The sequence below is a fragment of the Ovis aries genome, chromosome X (genome assembly GCF_016772045.2).
Source record: "Ovis aries strain OAR_USU_Benz2616 breed Rambouillet chromosome X, ARS-UI_Ramb_v3.0, whole genome shotgun sequence".
NCBI classification, from domain to species: domain Eukaryota; kingdom Metazoa; phylum Chordata; class Mammalia; order Artiodactyla; family Bovidae; genus Ovis; species Ovis aries.
The window spans coordinates 34,337,553-34,353,881 of NC_056080.1; the positions used below are offsets into that span (position 1 = coordinate 34,337,553).

General features: G+C 37.9%; 1 non-coding gene across 1 annotated transcript; it reads right to left on the reverse strand.

The window, feature by feature from the left end:
* Positions 1-3,346: 3,346 nt before the first annotated feature.
* TRNAS-GGA (transfer RNA serine (anticodon GGA)) lies at positions 3,347-3,418 on the reverse strand. Its single transcript has one exon. It is a non-coding gene; the product is annotated as a tRNA-Ser (tRNA).
* Between the last annotated feature and the right edge of the window lie 12,911 nt (positions 3,419-16,329).

Below are 16,329 nucleotides of genomic sequence, written 5' to 3' on the forward strand. Positions count from 1 at the left end.
TTGCCTATTAATTAGATTTTTTTCCTTTCTCTGTTTTGCTTTTAACTAATGACAAAACTTCTGCGCTGTGACCTTCCTCAAAAAGTTGTCTTCAGCCTCCCCACTTCAGTATTATCATGTTAGTTTCTATGTCAGTTTTACATATCCCATTAAGAATGCTCCACTCGGGGGTTGTGTTTACTGGTGTAAAGTCATCCACTGATTATGCTTTGTATTTAAATATCTGTGTTTCCCATTAGACTATGAGCTTCTCAGGGGTAATGATTATATCCTGTTTATGTTTGTGTCCTCAAGACTTAATATGATACAGAGAAGACACCAAGTAGATTAAGAGAATTAGTGTAAAGGAAAATGTTAATAGCCAGGAGGAAATAACCCAAGTCCTAAGCCTACAGCCAAAATCTGTAACTTGGAGCAATTCTATGTTCCATTCACTCAGCTATGGGAAGTAGGCTGAGCTATTAGTACCAATATCCTTTTCTTTTCATTATTTCCTACAGCATTGGGCTCTTCAGGTACTCAGTGAGCACTTCTTGATGGATATAGTATTACTTTGGCTTTCACATTCCTCTTGGTCAGGCAAAACCATTGCCTAGAAATTATCCTTGATTAGCACTATATTTACAGTATCACCCATGAGCAGAATGTCATCCATGAGCAGAATGGGATACTATTTTCTGACTTTGTGTGTGTGTGTTGGGGGGGCGATGAATATGTATTGATAAAACTTTTTGAAAGTGTCCTCATGTGCTTTAGCATTTTGCTTTGAGAACCATTGCTCTCCCAGAAATATTCTCCTTTGAAAAAAGTAATTATCCCAAGGCTGTAGTCTCTAGTTCACAAGATACCCAAAGAACAGAAATAATATACTTTACTTTTGTGTAGTACAAGGGCAGTGAGTGAGCTGTGTGAAAGGAACTCACTTTACACATGCAAGAGATTAGGGCCGTAACTGCTACAAATAAAGGGATGTGCATTAAATTTGGAGTGTTCAGTATTGTATAGAACACAGAGGTAATTTCAACCATAAAAAGCAGGAGGAAGCAGGCTATTTGCCAGAGTTTTTTTCCTTTTTTATGCTTTTATTCAGTTTATTTAAACTGAATTTAAAAAACCAGTTCATTCATTTTCCCTACTCCTTACCCTCTAACCTCTTAGAAACACCAGTCTGTTTTATGTATCTATGAGCTTGGGTTTTGGAGATATTTTTTAGGTTTCACGTGGAAGAGAGATCACACACATGGTATTTGTCATTCTCTATCTGACTTATTTCACTTACTATATGCCTTTTAGATCCATTCGTGTTGTTGCAGATGACAGACATCCCTCCTTTTTTATGGCTGAATATTATTCCATTGTATATACCACAGTCTCTTTATTCATTTACCCACTGATGGACACTTAGGTTGTTTTATTTTCTGACTTTTTGAAATGACAAGTTCTGTTTAGTTTTTTTAGTTGGTAGAGACAAGGAGAGTAAGCCAATCCTGCTTTCATAATTTGTAGCCATGGCAGATGTAAAATTGAGTTCAGAAATCCTAAGAGAGAAGAGCTTACACATAATTGCATATGATGCACTAGTATTAGAAGGGAACTTCACATAAAATATCTAGTTAAGAAGAATAATTGCTCCCATTTCTTATTTTTCCCGGGTGATGTTCACGTAACATTCTTATCATCAATTGACAAATTCACTAGAGGTAACAAAATTGCCCAATTAGCCAAAAATATTTGCACCAAACAATAGATATTCCAAATAAGCTACCCTAAAACGGTCATTTTCCCTGTCTAATTTTTTGAACATTATGCTTGAAATATTGAAATGTACCACATTTCTGTCTCAGGATTATGGGTGCTTTAGCAAAAAAGACCAACAACTCTTTTCAATTGTACCCATGACTATTTTGACAAAATATCATGGAGAAAACATCTTGCTTAATGAAGTAGATACTCTTCTCTAGAGACATTCCTACATCATTTGTAGTTTTATAAAGTTTAATTACTTTCCTTCCAAACCTTACTATATTAAATTTGGTGTCAGATATCTTTCAGTAACTCCATAGTTTAGGATTTATAGATTGAGCTTGAGAAATAGATTGGGAATATTCAACTCAATATATCTAAGTATGTTTATCTCAATTTACTGTAGATGCTTTTATTACATGTAAACATAGCAAAGGATGCATAAAAGAATAATTTCTAAATCTTTATAAGCAAGAAGTGAGCAGAATTTGTTTTTGTGGGTGATAGGTAGGTGATATGAAATCTTAGAATTATTTTAATATCCACAGTCCTTGCTAGACTATACAATTCCATGTTAGGTATTTCTGTCATTTTCTATACCCTATGCTTAGTCTTACCATAGCACATGGCATATGCTGCAATAATTATGCATAACAAATCATTCCAAACCTAGTGGCTTAAAACATAAGCACATTGATCTCACTCATCTGTCTTTGTGCCAGTTGTGGTTTGACTTACATCAACTGGACTCTGCTTCAAACTCCAGGTGGGCTGAGCTTAACTGCAAGTAGTGGCTTAGACTGAGGTTGGCTCCACTTGACTTTTAACCTCTGTCAATAACTATGAAGGTTCAGAGATTATATCCTACTTATAGATTAATACATTACTTGTAACAGTTCCATAAATGCTGGCAGAAAACTGAAGACCTTTTGGTCAGTGACAGGACTTTATTATTTGGTATTACTGCTATTATTATATTATTGTATTTCATTGATTGTTCATACCATAGCAGACAGAATGAGATTCATGGTTCCTTGGTTTCTCTCGCTCCCTAAGCTCCGTGGGCATGATATGGAGGCAGCTGGATGCTATTCACTTAGTGGGTCTGTATCACAGTTGAAGAAGTCTGAGTTTAGGAAAACCAGTATTTTAAAAGGAGGCTCCTAGTAAACTTGACTAACCATTGTCCCAGAAGGAGACATTATTATTTTGGTCAAGAATCTTCCCCCTGTCTTAGAGGGAGATACAATCTTCAACTTCAAAAGCCCCTTTGCTCTACAAACATCCAAGCAAAGATATTCTGATAAAAGCTGTTAGTGCCTTTTGCCAAGAAAATGTGCTAAAATGCAAGAAATTCCATGAAAAATTGTTTCTAAATATCCTCCTTGGACCAATGGTTATCCAAGGTACATTCTTCTCATATTGAATGTCATGAGAATATCTGCTAACATTCCACTGGGTAAAGTAAGGTAGTAAGTAAAGTCGCTTAGTCGTGTCTGACTCTTTGCAACCCCATGGACTGTAGCCTACCAGGCTCCTCCCTCCATGGGATTCTCCAGGCAAGAGTACTGGTGTGGGTTGCCATTTCCTTCTCCAGGGGATCTTCCCAACCCAGGGATCGAACCCAGGTCTCCCGCATTCCAGGCAGACGCTTTAACCTCTCAGCCACCAGGGAAGCTTACATAGTTAAGTCATACCACTGAGCCCAAAGTCAGTGCGGCAGGGAGTGTATATCGCCCTATGTGTGAGAGAAGAATGGATATTTGCTGAATAATAACCCAATCTATTACTCATAGAATACTGAAATGACTTAATTTCTCCTTCACACTAATGCTTATTGTGGATAAAGCCTATGTTTTATTCACCACTGCATTTTTCATGCACTGTCAAATTATTTCAGTAGGTGAACAGTGTGTTTTCTTTTTGCTTAGTAAATGCATGTCTAAATCAGAATGTTTGACATAATTAAAGTGGCTTTAGAGGTTTTGTACATTTTAAATGTTAATCTTCATTTTATTAAGACCATTTATGTCTGTATCTTTCACCAGTTAATTAATTAGTGCCTAATACGATGGTAAACCTCTGTCCCATCAACTAAGAAATTCGCATTCTTCTTCTTCTTCTTTTTTTTTTTTTTTCATTTCACTTGAGTCAGATCATGGAGATGAGTGTTTAGATGTCTATGCATGCTTGACTCTAGCAGCACATGTGCTTTGGCTGAGCCTGGGGGATGGGAGTTTCAATAATGTGCTGCCATCTGGCACATAATACCCTCTTCATTGGTACTGGAACAAAATCACATTTCCTACTTCATTAGAACATGCCCATGTATATATCACCTTGTACATTTTTGGTCTGCTAAGCTGAGGTTGCCATCTGCACAGATGTGCAGGAAAATTAGCATTGCTGTGGAAATTACTTTAAAAACACCTTTGCTTTTGTTTTAAAAATTATTTGTGTAGGTGTATATTTGTATGATGAGGTGTATGTATCATATATGTATATGGTAAGATCACTTATAATGTCAATTTAGAAGTAACCACAGATAACATTTTAGAGTTCATTTTTCTCAACTTTTGTTTATGTGTTTGTATACAAATAGGTATGTATATATATGGATATAGATATATATATGTGTCCATACTTAGATATGGATTTAGATTGATAAAGATTCAAATTCTTATATTTATATGTAATTCTATATTATGGAATTCTTTCGATGCCATCTTTTGAAATGACTAACCAATTTTCTTACAAATCTATTTGCTATGAAAACAGAACCTATAAATTACAGTGATTTAATGCAATGAAACTTTATTTGTTCCTTATGTTTATGGTTAATGTAAGACTTTCTACTTGATGACCCAGACCTCTACTGTCTTGTGATTCTTCTCTTTTATAAGACCTTTTAGTCAGCTGGAGGTTAGGAAAAGAGCATGAGAGATCTCTCATGGGAGATTTTTACCACTCAGGCCTAGAAATAGCATTCATCACTCCTTTTTATAGCTAAAACCTTTTCACAGTGGAAGAGAGAGATCAAATCTGTGACAAGAGAGCTAGCTATCTTTATCAAAAAACTATATTTTTTTCACTAAAATAAACATCACTATGAAAAAAGTCTTCAGTCTTCTGTGTTAAATTGTCCTTTTATCTATAACATACTTTGCTTAATATATTAGTCTTATAAAATTTGACCATTGATTATACTTTTTATTAGCAGGAACAATCCCATTAGATTTTTTACTTAAATTTTACTTTTTATGATAGTAATTTTAGCTTATTTCCTTTGTTTGTATTTTTTGCCATTTAGTTTACTTAAAAATTTTCAACTACAATAAATGTGTTTATGGTAATTCAAACAATAAAGTGGTATATATTACAAATTAATTTATTTCTCTTCAAATTTTTGTCATTCATGTATCAAAGATAGTCAGTATTCATAAGTTACCCTATTTTCTAGTGTAATTTCCCTGTAATATGTGTAAATGTGTGATTTTTTATTAAAATTATGATATTATATCCTATCTTGTAGTAATATTCACATTCTTTTCTTTGCTTAATAATAGGTCTAATTCATTCTTTTAAATAATGATCACCAAAAGTTTGTGATATTTTTGCCTCTTCAGATCATCAGGAACATTTTGGTGGAATCCTCTGTTAATCAACATGAAATAATCTCTTTGTTTTTTGTCTCCTTGGTTATTTGGAAGTTTAAGTCATTGTGAGGGAGGGCATGAGTTTCCCTCTCCTGTTAATGTCCTTTGGCCACTATTTGTTGCTGATTTCTATGTATTCTCTCTCTATATATATATTCTGGATTATATTTTGTGCTTTATATATTTTGCACATAAGTCTTTCCATCTGTCAAATATCTTCAACACTGCAGATTTTTTGTCCTAGAGATTTTGTATATTTTGATGCAGTTGAATTTATGAAAGCTATTCTTATGAAGCCTTTGCTTCATTCTTCTGTAAAGTTTTGATGTTAACATAGTTATATTTATCTATGAGTTGTGAATATTCCATGTTTAATAAAGAAGTCCCTTCTCAATCTTAAAGTCATTAAGTTATTTCACTTTTTTATAATAGTTTTGATTTTTTTCACATTTAGTTCATTACTCTATCTGAATCTTATAGAAAGCCAGTTGTCCTAGTGGATTGATTGAATAGTTCATTCATCCCCCTTGTTGTATTTTCTGATACTTATCAAGTTTCCAGACATACTTGAGACCCTTTCTGAATATCTTACCATGTTTCACTGATTTCTCTTTGAAAACAAAACCTGTGTTGACTAATATGTAGTATTTAGTAATGGTAATATCTGCCTCCTTGTTCTCCTTCTTTAGCATTGTCTTCTCTCTTTTAGAGTCCTCTACTTTCCATATGTTCTATACTGCCCAATCCAAATACGGTTGGCCTCAGGGAAGTCTAATATCACATAGGCAGCTTGAAAGTTCTAAAGATGTACCTGTGACTCATGTTTTCCAGACCATATCTTAGAATCCTGCTGTTTTAAACTGGGAGATCTAGTACCTTAAATTTCACAACTCTTCATTTTGGGGCAAACCACTGTAGCTTCAGGATCTCCTTGTTATATGGCAAATACACTTCCAGGGGAATTAATCATCAATGCTTTTTCAAAATCATTGTATACAGCAATCATATAGGATTGTTTCCTAGGATACCAGGCTAATGGAGAAAAGAGACAAAATGGGAGAAGTCTTTTTTCTTTTTAAATTATTTATTTTATTGGAGGATAATTACTTTACAATATTGTGATGGCCTCTGCCATTCATCAACATGAATCGGCCATAGGCATACATGTGTCCCCACCATCCTGAACCCCCATCCCACCTCCCTCCCTACACCCTCCCTCCAGGTTGTCACAGGGCACTGGCTTTGGGTTCCCTGAGTCATACATCAAATGCCCACTGGCTATCTATTTTACATATGGTAATATATATGTTTCAGTGCTGTTCTCTCAAATTATCCCACCCTCTCCTTCTCTCCCATTGTATTCAAAAGTTTGTTCTTTACGTATGTGTCTCCTTTGCTGCCCTCCACATAGGATCGTCAGTACTATCTTTATAGATTCCCATATGTATGTGTTAATATATGATATTTGTCTTTCTCTTTCTGACTTACTTCACTCTGTATAATAGGCTCTAGGTTCACCAACCTCATTAGAACTGACTCAAAAGCATTCCTTTTTATAACTGAGTAATATTCCATTGTGTGTATGTGCAACAACTTCTGTATCCATTCATCTGCTGATGGACACCTAGATTCCTAGATATTGTAAATAGCTATTGTAAACAGTGCTGCAGTGAACACTGGGGGTATATGTGTATTTTTCAGTTATGGTTTCCTCAGAGTGTAAGCCCAGTAGTGGGATTGGTGTGTCATATGCTAGTTTTATTCCTAGTTTTCTAAGAAATCTCCATACTGTTCTCCTTACTTGTTATATCAATTTGTAGCCCCCCAACAGTGTAAGAGGGTTCACTTTTCTCCACACCCTGTCCAACATTTATTGTTTGTAGACTTTTTGATGATGGTAATTCTGACCCTTGTGAGTTGATACCTCATTGTAGCTTTGATTTTCATTTCTCTAATAATGAGCAATGTTGAGCATCTTTTCATAAGTTTATTAGCCATCTGTATGTATTCTTTGAAGAAATATCTGTTTAGGTCTTCTGCCTACTTTTTGTTTTTCTGGTATTGACCTGCATGAGCTGTTTGTATATTTTGGAGATTATTTCTTTGTCAGCTGTTTCATTTGCTATTATTCTCTCCCATTCTGAGGGTTGTCTTTTCACCTTGCTTATAGTTTCCTTCATTTTGCAAGAGCTTTTAAGTTTAATTAGGTCCCATTTGTTTATTTTTGTTTTCATTTCCATTATTCTAGGAGATGGGTCACAGAGGACCTTGCTGTGATTTATGTCAGAGTGTGTTTTGCCTATGTTTTCCTCTAAGAGTTTTGTAGTTTCTGATCTTACATTTAGATCCTTAATCCATTTTGAGTTTATTTTTGTGAATGATGTTAGGAAGTGTTCTAATTTCATTCTTTTACATGTAGTTGACCAGTCTTCCCAGTACCAATTGTTGAAGAGACTGTCTTTTCTCCATTGTATATTTTTGCCTTTCTTGTCAAAGATAAAGTGCCTTATTTAGGGAAGACTAAGAGAGATTATGAAGTTTCTGCTTAGAAAAGACTGTCTTGGATGGAGTCAGTGTGGGGTGGTGGGGAGGGGACGCCCTGTTTGGAGGAAGAGCATGACACAGGTTTCATTGTCCTGGTCAGGAACGGGTGTGTGACTAATGTGCACAGAGTGATTTGGAAAGGGAAGGTTTGAATAGCTGCAAAAGCAGACTGCACCCTTTTCCTCATTGGTAGATGAACCATTTCCTCATCTGCTGCAGGAGATGAAGCGCCGGGCAGCCAGGGGACATCTACACATCCGTGGCTTTGGCAGGCACATTGACATGAGGGATGTGGGAGGAGTCACTTGCAAGCTTGGGAGGAAAGGAGGTGGAAAACGTGCTCAGTACATCTTTTCACCCAGAATTTTAGAAATATACCTTTCTGCATCTTAAGTTTACATGCCATTTAGTTAGTATAGAAACTCAGGAAGTATTTCAAATAATGAATGGGGCCTTGAGGTAGTTGGAACACCAACTCCACAACACGAGTTTGAATGTGACACTAGCCTTAACACTTCAACTCTTGGAAACATGTGCTGGGAATTTTAATCTCCACAGATCATCAGAATTGATTTCTATTGTTGGCACAAAATCCATTTCTGACTTTGGTGAGCATGAAGAAAATAGAGCGGTTACTTTGTCCTTTCAGTAGCGACCGAACTTGATCCCCTGAATCTTGTGCTCACCGTGGAGCTTGCTGGATCCCCCAACCAGAATCCGTGGCTGAGAGAAAGATGGACTCCACATCTGGGCAGCAGTGCCTCAGGTCTGTGATGGCAGTGTCCATCAGCCTGCGGCATGACCTGCTCCTGAAACTGCATCTGCCTTCCTGCTGGGGGTCTGCCCTTCATAAACCCTTAGTAATACTGCAAAAATGTGTTGATAAAAACTATAGTAGAGTTACTGTAAAATATACATCCATTTAAAACTTGTTTAAAACTGTCACTTCTGAAAGAGACAAGTGGAGGACACAGCTCCACCAGAAAGTGAAGAAACTCTTTCCCTGACTCATAGGTTCCTCTCAGTTTTGACTGACAACCTAGGTCTGGGAGAGTAAGAACCTGCGGGGAGCGTGGATAAAATGAAGACACATGTAGCCCTGCCACGCGGGTCTCTCTGCGCTGTGTTTCTGCTCCTCTCCAGGCAGCTGCTCAGAACACCCTTCTCTCCTTCCTTTTCAGCCCCTGCATAGGTCTGTGACCTTCTTGTCATAACGTTTCTCTGGAAATGAGAACAGCTGGCTGCTGCCAGTCTGACTGCAGGACACGTGCTAGGAAAGCAGAGGATGAGCCGGAGATGAGGAACGAGCTGCAGCGGGGCCACCGATGTTGGGATGCAGGTTTCCCAAGTTCTCTGTAGTTTCCACGGATTTGCTTGGTACGTGCTGAGCCTCAGGCGTTTGGCTGTGTTCTGACATCACACCCTTTGAACTTTTCATCTTCCATGGTAATTTCACATGGTTTTAGAGATGTGAGCTAACTCAGATGAGCTGAACGTTATGAAATGGGGAGAACAGCATCACAAACAAGGCCAGCGGTTTTCATACTCAGGCATCAGGGTGAGCACAGATTGCGCCTTAAGACGATTTCACCTCTCGCAGTCCTGCCAGGAGGAGATTGATGAGGACCACTCCCGAAAGACGAGGACAGACTGAAGGTCAGAACTTATGCAACTCACACAAGTTCACACAGCTGGAGAGTTTGAGGCTGGAATTTGAATCTGGGATGTGACTCCAGAGGCTGCGCTAAACCTCCGGTGTGCAGTGACCACGAGTGTTCATCTTACAAACTGTCACAGTTTTTGAATATGGGGGAACTGAAGTATTTCAGAAGTGAATTCATTCCTTCTGTCAACATATGTCTATTTTGCTTACTCTGTGCCAGGCAGTGCTCTGAGCACAGGAGTTATGGCCACAAACAAGACAGAAGTCTCAGAGATCATAGCCTTGCGGATGGATGAAAAAATGAGTCCCCTAGTTCACCGGGTATATTTGTTGGCACATTAGTGAACTGTTTTCATAAATCAATGAGTGGTGTGAATACTGCAAATTTAGGCTGCAAGAATCAGTGCTTTAATCATTGATTTTCATCGTCATCGTGACAAGAACAGCATCTTATTCTTGTGAGTGACTCCCTAGCTGAGCACAAGGCCTTGATATCTGCCTCTGGTGGTACCTCAAAAATTGTTTCTGTAATGACAGTCTGTTATGGACATAAAAATTTATGTGCGTTGCTTTCCATTTTTTTTAAAGATGGCCATTTGTTCTTGTGAAAAATATAAACCAAGTCTGATTCTTAATAATTGATCATTTGTTTTTTGAGTAATTTTATAACCAGGTTTGATTAGGATTGTGGAATTTGAAAGCAATGCAATATTTAAATAATTACTGGATTAAAAGAGGTATCTGAATGCTTTTTCTTAGCTAAAAATATTCTGGATTTATTTATTTTCAGTAACAAAAATAGCAGCAGCATTTGTGCCCTGCCTTTTCATTTTTTTGTTTGTTTTACTATTTGTAAGTAGGAGCTTTGTAGTCCAGAATCTCATTGTGCATTTGTCTGGAACACTGATTGACAACTATTACTCTTCTCTTTATGTAAAAGCTCCCTTCCACCAGAGGGAAATAATTTTCCATTGTTTATTTCAGTTTTGTATTTTGGATGTTTTGAGAGGTAATTGTACTGTTATTGTTGTCTTTGAATGAAAAAGACCAAGTGAAAAAGTTGCCAAATCGCATGTCAGCCAGTGTGAGTGTGGACACAATATCGGGACTCAGTTGCAAAGGAAGGCTGGGAGGACGACATTTGCCCGAGAAAGCAAGCTGTCTGCACTCTCCTCATAGCAGAGGTCAGTGGTGGAGAGTAAAGTGGACGGACACAAGAATACAGCCTCCGTTTTTAAGGATGTAGACTTTCAGAGCTTGAAGAACCCTGGAGATGGGTATTTCCTTAATTCCACAGAGTAATGATCAAGATGATCAACCCCTAAGGAGTGTGGTTTTCCTTGCCTTCTTGTAAACGTGGAGGTTGGAGTGAAGGCAAGACTAGAATCCAGACAGCCCGAAGCTTGTGCGTTGTTCCTTCAGTTGATGAATTTATTCCTTATGCACTGAGCAGAGCTGGGCTTGAGCAGACAGGCAGTCACAGTTCTCATCCTCAAGGAGCATATTGTCCAGATCAGAAGGCCCATTTACTCTGAGGTGAGGCCATTTCAGAGCAAATATCACAGAGCACTCTGAAGTGATGAGGACGCAGCATCTATGGACATGGGGCGGAGGTGGGGGATGTGGGGGTGTCTGGAGAGGAGGGAGCCCTGGAGCACAGGAGAAACCATCTTAACAACCGCACCAGCACCCTCAGTGTTGAGTTCAGACTCCTCACTGAAAACCCTATCAGAACCAAACAAACAAAAAGACACAATTAATTTACTGAAAACTGGATATTACAATAATAGCCAGGAATCAGTGTGATCAGGAGCATGCAGGAGAAAACGAAACAGAACAAGCCTGCACTCAGAGGACCACAGCTGCAGAGTTTCTTGGAACCCTTGGAGCATGATGCCCAGAAAAATAAAATGTCCTTTGTTAGTGTCGGGGAAATTGAACAAAAAACATTTCATACTTTCAGGAAACCTTGCATTTTTATCAAAGCACTGTACCTAAGATGATAATGTAATGAGGCTCAGATACAAGGGATTAAAACCCACAAAGCGAATTGGAAGCCACTCCTGGCTTCTGCCAAGACTTCCCAACATCTCTAAGGTCGCATCTACATTGAGTTTATCCCTCCAACACTCTATGCAATTCCAGCAGAAGTCACCAGATGGGCTTGGGTCCTATCAGGCCACTAGATTTCTCAAAGATAGTGTGTTAGTTGTTGATAATCATTTAGCTAACTAGATTCCCTCTCCTCATTTAAGCTTATAGTATACTAGACATTATTTCAAATACCACTCATTTACTATTTAAAAGTGTATAATTTTTTCCAAACCATCTTATGGGCAAAGGAAATTTTTAAGTCTTTTCTAAAATTTAATACAGTTAAAAAAGTAATAAAATTGGACCAAGGTTCCTAAATAAATACATATTTTAACGACTATTTAATCTGACCTCTTAGCAAACCACTGAGATTTTAATTTTAAATGCTACTTGAAGTGAAGTCACTCAGTCGTGTCCGACTCTTTGCGACCCCGTGGACTGTAGCCCACCAGGCTCCTCTGTCCATGGGGTTCTCCAGGCAAGAATACTGGAGTGGGTTGCCTTCTTAACTAATATAAATTTATCTCAAGTTAATAGCATAGGCCCTGCTGTAATCGAAACTAGAGCCTTTTTTTTTCCTTATGTTGAAACCATTAGGAGAAAAAGACAATGTCATAGAGAAATACAGCAGAATGCAGTGATATCAGGAATCACTGAGGCCCCACCCTCAGATCTTAACCTTCAGATCACAAGCACTGAGGAAATGGAGTCTGTGAAAGGAACAGGGAGGCTCTGCGGTGCACATGGAGAAATCTCTCTCCTCTTCCAAGCCCATGTGCTCAAGTCCAGCCCTGTGATAATCTCCTTTATGTCAAATTCCTCCTAAAAACCAGCATCAATTTTTGTTTGTTTTTGATTCCAGATTGGAACATCTATTGTTCCTCAACAAAATTCATGATACAAACAAACAATTTTTGTTTCAAGGCACCGAGATCTTGAGACTGTTTTTTCCTGGAGTGCAAGCTAGCGTAATCTAATTTAGTCACTTTCCAGGTACAAAAGATGTATTAATGAAACTAGCATTCAAGATAAGGGAGGCTGTATTGGAAGTCTAATTGAGGCCATGGATTTCTTGAGTTGGTTCCTTCCTCGTTTGTCACTTATTCATTTCCCTGTCTTAAAGTATAATAGGTGTAGTTATAACACACTGATTTGGCCGATCTGTAATAGGACATGGAAAGATTCTGATCTTTCCCCTCTAGGTCACCACCTTGGACACAGACAGACTGCAAGTCTCTGTGATGACTCCCATAGGGTCACTTCTCCAACAGGTTCTCAACAGTCTATGAGAACCTCATCACTCGACTCATTCCAGGCATTCATGTCACAAAATTTCCTGATGAAAGTGACAATGATTGGCAGACTTGTTTGCAGCTGGAAATAGGGGCCAGGATTAGAGGCACCAGAGTTTAATGATTCTGCTGATACTGGCCTTTGTGACTAGAAAGATGTGACCGATCCACTCCCCTGCTTTAAAAGGAAAAGACTCCTGCCCTACCTCTTTTCCTATTTGAAAGTTTTTCCTCAAACTGATAGTATACTCATCAGAAGTGGAAAATTGTTATCTTTAAGGAAATATCACAGCCCTTGTTACAATAGTTTTACAGAAATACATCACAGCAAGGTGCATGGGTTTGTAGAGAGGACTACCTTAGCCTAAAGTCTGAAAGTGGATTCATTCTCAGCAGTCAATATTTGTCAGTATCTGGTGTAAATTGGTTTCTGATCCTATGTGATTAGTATTAGTTGTGGACATTATCTTCTCAATGGTTACATTATTACTTTTTCTCTACCTAAGTTTATACTGATATCCACAAATAGAGCAGCTGCCTGCCCAGTAGTTTAGCTATAGTGATTCTTTATGCTGTATAATTCCTCATGCTGTATAATGGAGTAATTGTAGTTAAGTACGTTACAAAATTCATGAGACATAGTTTGTTCACAAACATGTGCTTTGTTTTCTGCCTTGGGTACCGAAGAAACATTTGTCTCAATATGATTGTCATTATATTTCCCTTAAATCAGTCCCTCCTTTTGCATTCCCTGGCTTGGTTAGTGAAATTTTATTCCCTTCCAGGTAAAGGCTGGACTATAAACTATAGCCAAGTTTGAATAATTTTGCTGTCTTGCATACACAGCACAAAGTTCCCTTCATTGAAACTCTATGATCTCTTGTAGGATCATTCCCATGTCACTTTCTTCAAGTTCATCTTCATTTACAGCACTTAATGGGTCCCTTTTCTATTCTTATATTGTCCTTGTCCTGACCACATAGTATTTTAGAGGTCAGTTTCCCCTGCTGGACTGTGAGATTTTTAAAACTTAGGTGCCTCAGTGTCTCCAGATCTCAGGACAGAGTCTGCGAGCTAATGATTTCTCCATAAATGGCTGTTGAATGAAGAGTTTCTTACTTCATTTGCAGCTGCTAGCCTCTCCTCCTAGGCATCTTCACAAGCCATGATGTTAAATTCTTAAGGTAAACCACCATTCATGTATTAAGAAATAAGAAGCAGTGTTGTGTATTAACACATATATATGGAAACTAGAAAAATGGAATTGATGAACCTATTTGCAGGTCAGAGATAGAGATGAAGACATAGAAAACAGACTTGTGGATGCAGCAGGGGAAGGAGAGGGTGGGAAGAATCGAGAGAGTAGCACTGACATATATACACTACCATGTGTAAAACAGAGAGCTGGGGGAAGCTGCTGTACAGCTCGGGGCTCCGTGATGACCTAGAGGGGTGGGATGGAGGGTGGTAGGAGGGAGGCTCAAGACAGAGGGAATAAATATATACACACTTACGGCTGATTCACATTGTTGTATGGCAGAAACCAGCATAACATTGTAAAGCAATTATCCTCCAGTTAAAAAGTTTTTAAAAAGAAGATGTAGATTTCATAGTGTAGTATTCAAAAGCTTTCTTAATTTGCATAACTTCTCAAATCTTTCCCAAATCGTTGTTCCAGAAAACCCACAAGAGAGCTCAGCTGTATGCCTTGCATTCTTCCTTGTATCAGTCTTACCTGTGCTTTGCTTATGCTGTTTCCTCTGCCTCATTTCCCTGTTTTTCTTCATCTTCACATTTCAACTTTTGTCTCTGTTTTTAATAAAATTGAAGCATATTAATAGTTGGATGAGCAACTAAACTGAACTGAACTGAATAGTTGATTTATAGTGTTGGTTTCTGGTCTTTATCAAAGTAATTCAGTTTATATATATATATATATTTATTCTATTTATTTCCATTTATATATATATTCTTTTTCATATTCTTTTCCATTATGGTTTATTACAGGATATTGAATATAGTTTATATGCTATACAATAGGACCTTGTTTTTTTTAATCTATTTTATATATAGTAGTGTGTATATGTGGAGAAGGCGATAGCACCCCACTCCAGTACTCTTGCCTGGAAAATCCCATGGACAGAGGAGCCTGGTAGGCTGCAGTCCATGGGGTCGTGAAGAGTCAGACATGACTGAGCGACTTCACTTTCATTTTTCACTGTCATGCATTGGAGAAGGAAATGCAACCCACTCCAGCAGCAGCAGTGTGTATATGATAATCACAAGCTCCTAATTTATCCCTCTCTATCCCCTTTTCCTATTAGTCACCATGTTTGTTTTCTGTCTGCAAGTCTATTTTCTGTTTTGTAAATAAGTTAATTTGTACCCTATTTTAGATTAGTCTTTCTCTTTGTGACTTACTTCACTTAGTATGATAATCTCTAGTTGCATCGATGTTGCTACAAATTGCATTATTTCACTCTTTTTATGGCTGAGTAGTATTCTGGCAACCCACTCCAGTATTGTTGCCTGGAGAATCCCAGGGACAGGGGAGCCTGGCGGGCTGCCGTCTATGGGGTCGCACAGGGTCAGACACGACTGAAGCGACTTAGCAGCAGCAGCAGTATTCCATTGTGTATATATAGACCACATCTTCTTTTTCCATTCATCTGTCAATGGACATTTAAGTTACTTTCATGCTGCTATGAACATTGGGTTGCCTGTATCTTTTCAAATTAGATTTTTCTCTAGATACCTGCCCAGGAGTGGGAATGCAGTGTCATACAGTAAGTAGCTCTGTTTTTAGTTTTTTAAGGAACCTCCATACTGTTCTCCACTGTGGGTGCACCGATGTATATTCCCACCAACAGAGTAGGAGGGTTCCCTTTTTCTACACCCTCCCCCACATTTATTATCTGTAGATTTTCTGATGACAGCCATTCTGACTGGTGTAAGATGATATCTCATTGTCCTTTTGATTTGGATTTCTCTAATAATTTGCAATGTTGAGCATATTTTCACATACCTAATATCCATCTGTATGTCTTCATTGAGGAAATGTCTATTTAGATCTGCGCATTCTTTTGATTAGGTTGTTTGTTTTTTGTTGTTGAATTATATAAGCTGTTTGTATATTTTGGAAATTAATCCCTTGTCAGCTGTTTCATTTGCAAGTATTTTCTCCCATTCCATAGACTGTCTTTTAATTTTCTTTATTGTGAAAAAGCTTGTAAGTTTGATTAGGTCTCATTTGTTTGTTTTTGCTTTTATTTCAATTTCCTTGGGAGAGTGACTTAAGAAAACATTGCTATAATTTATATCAGAGAATCCTTTGCCT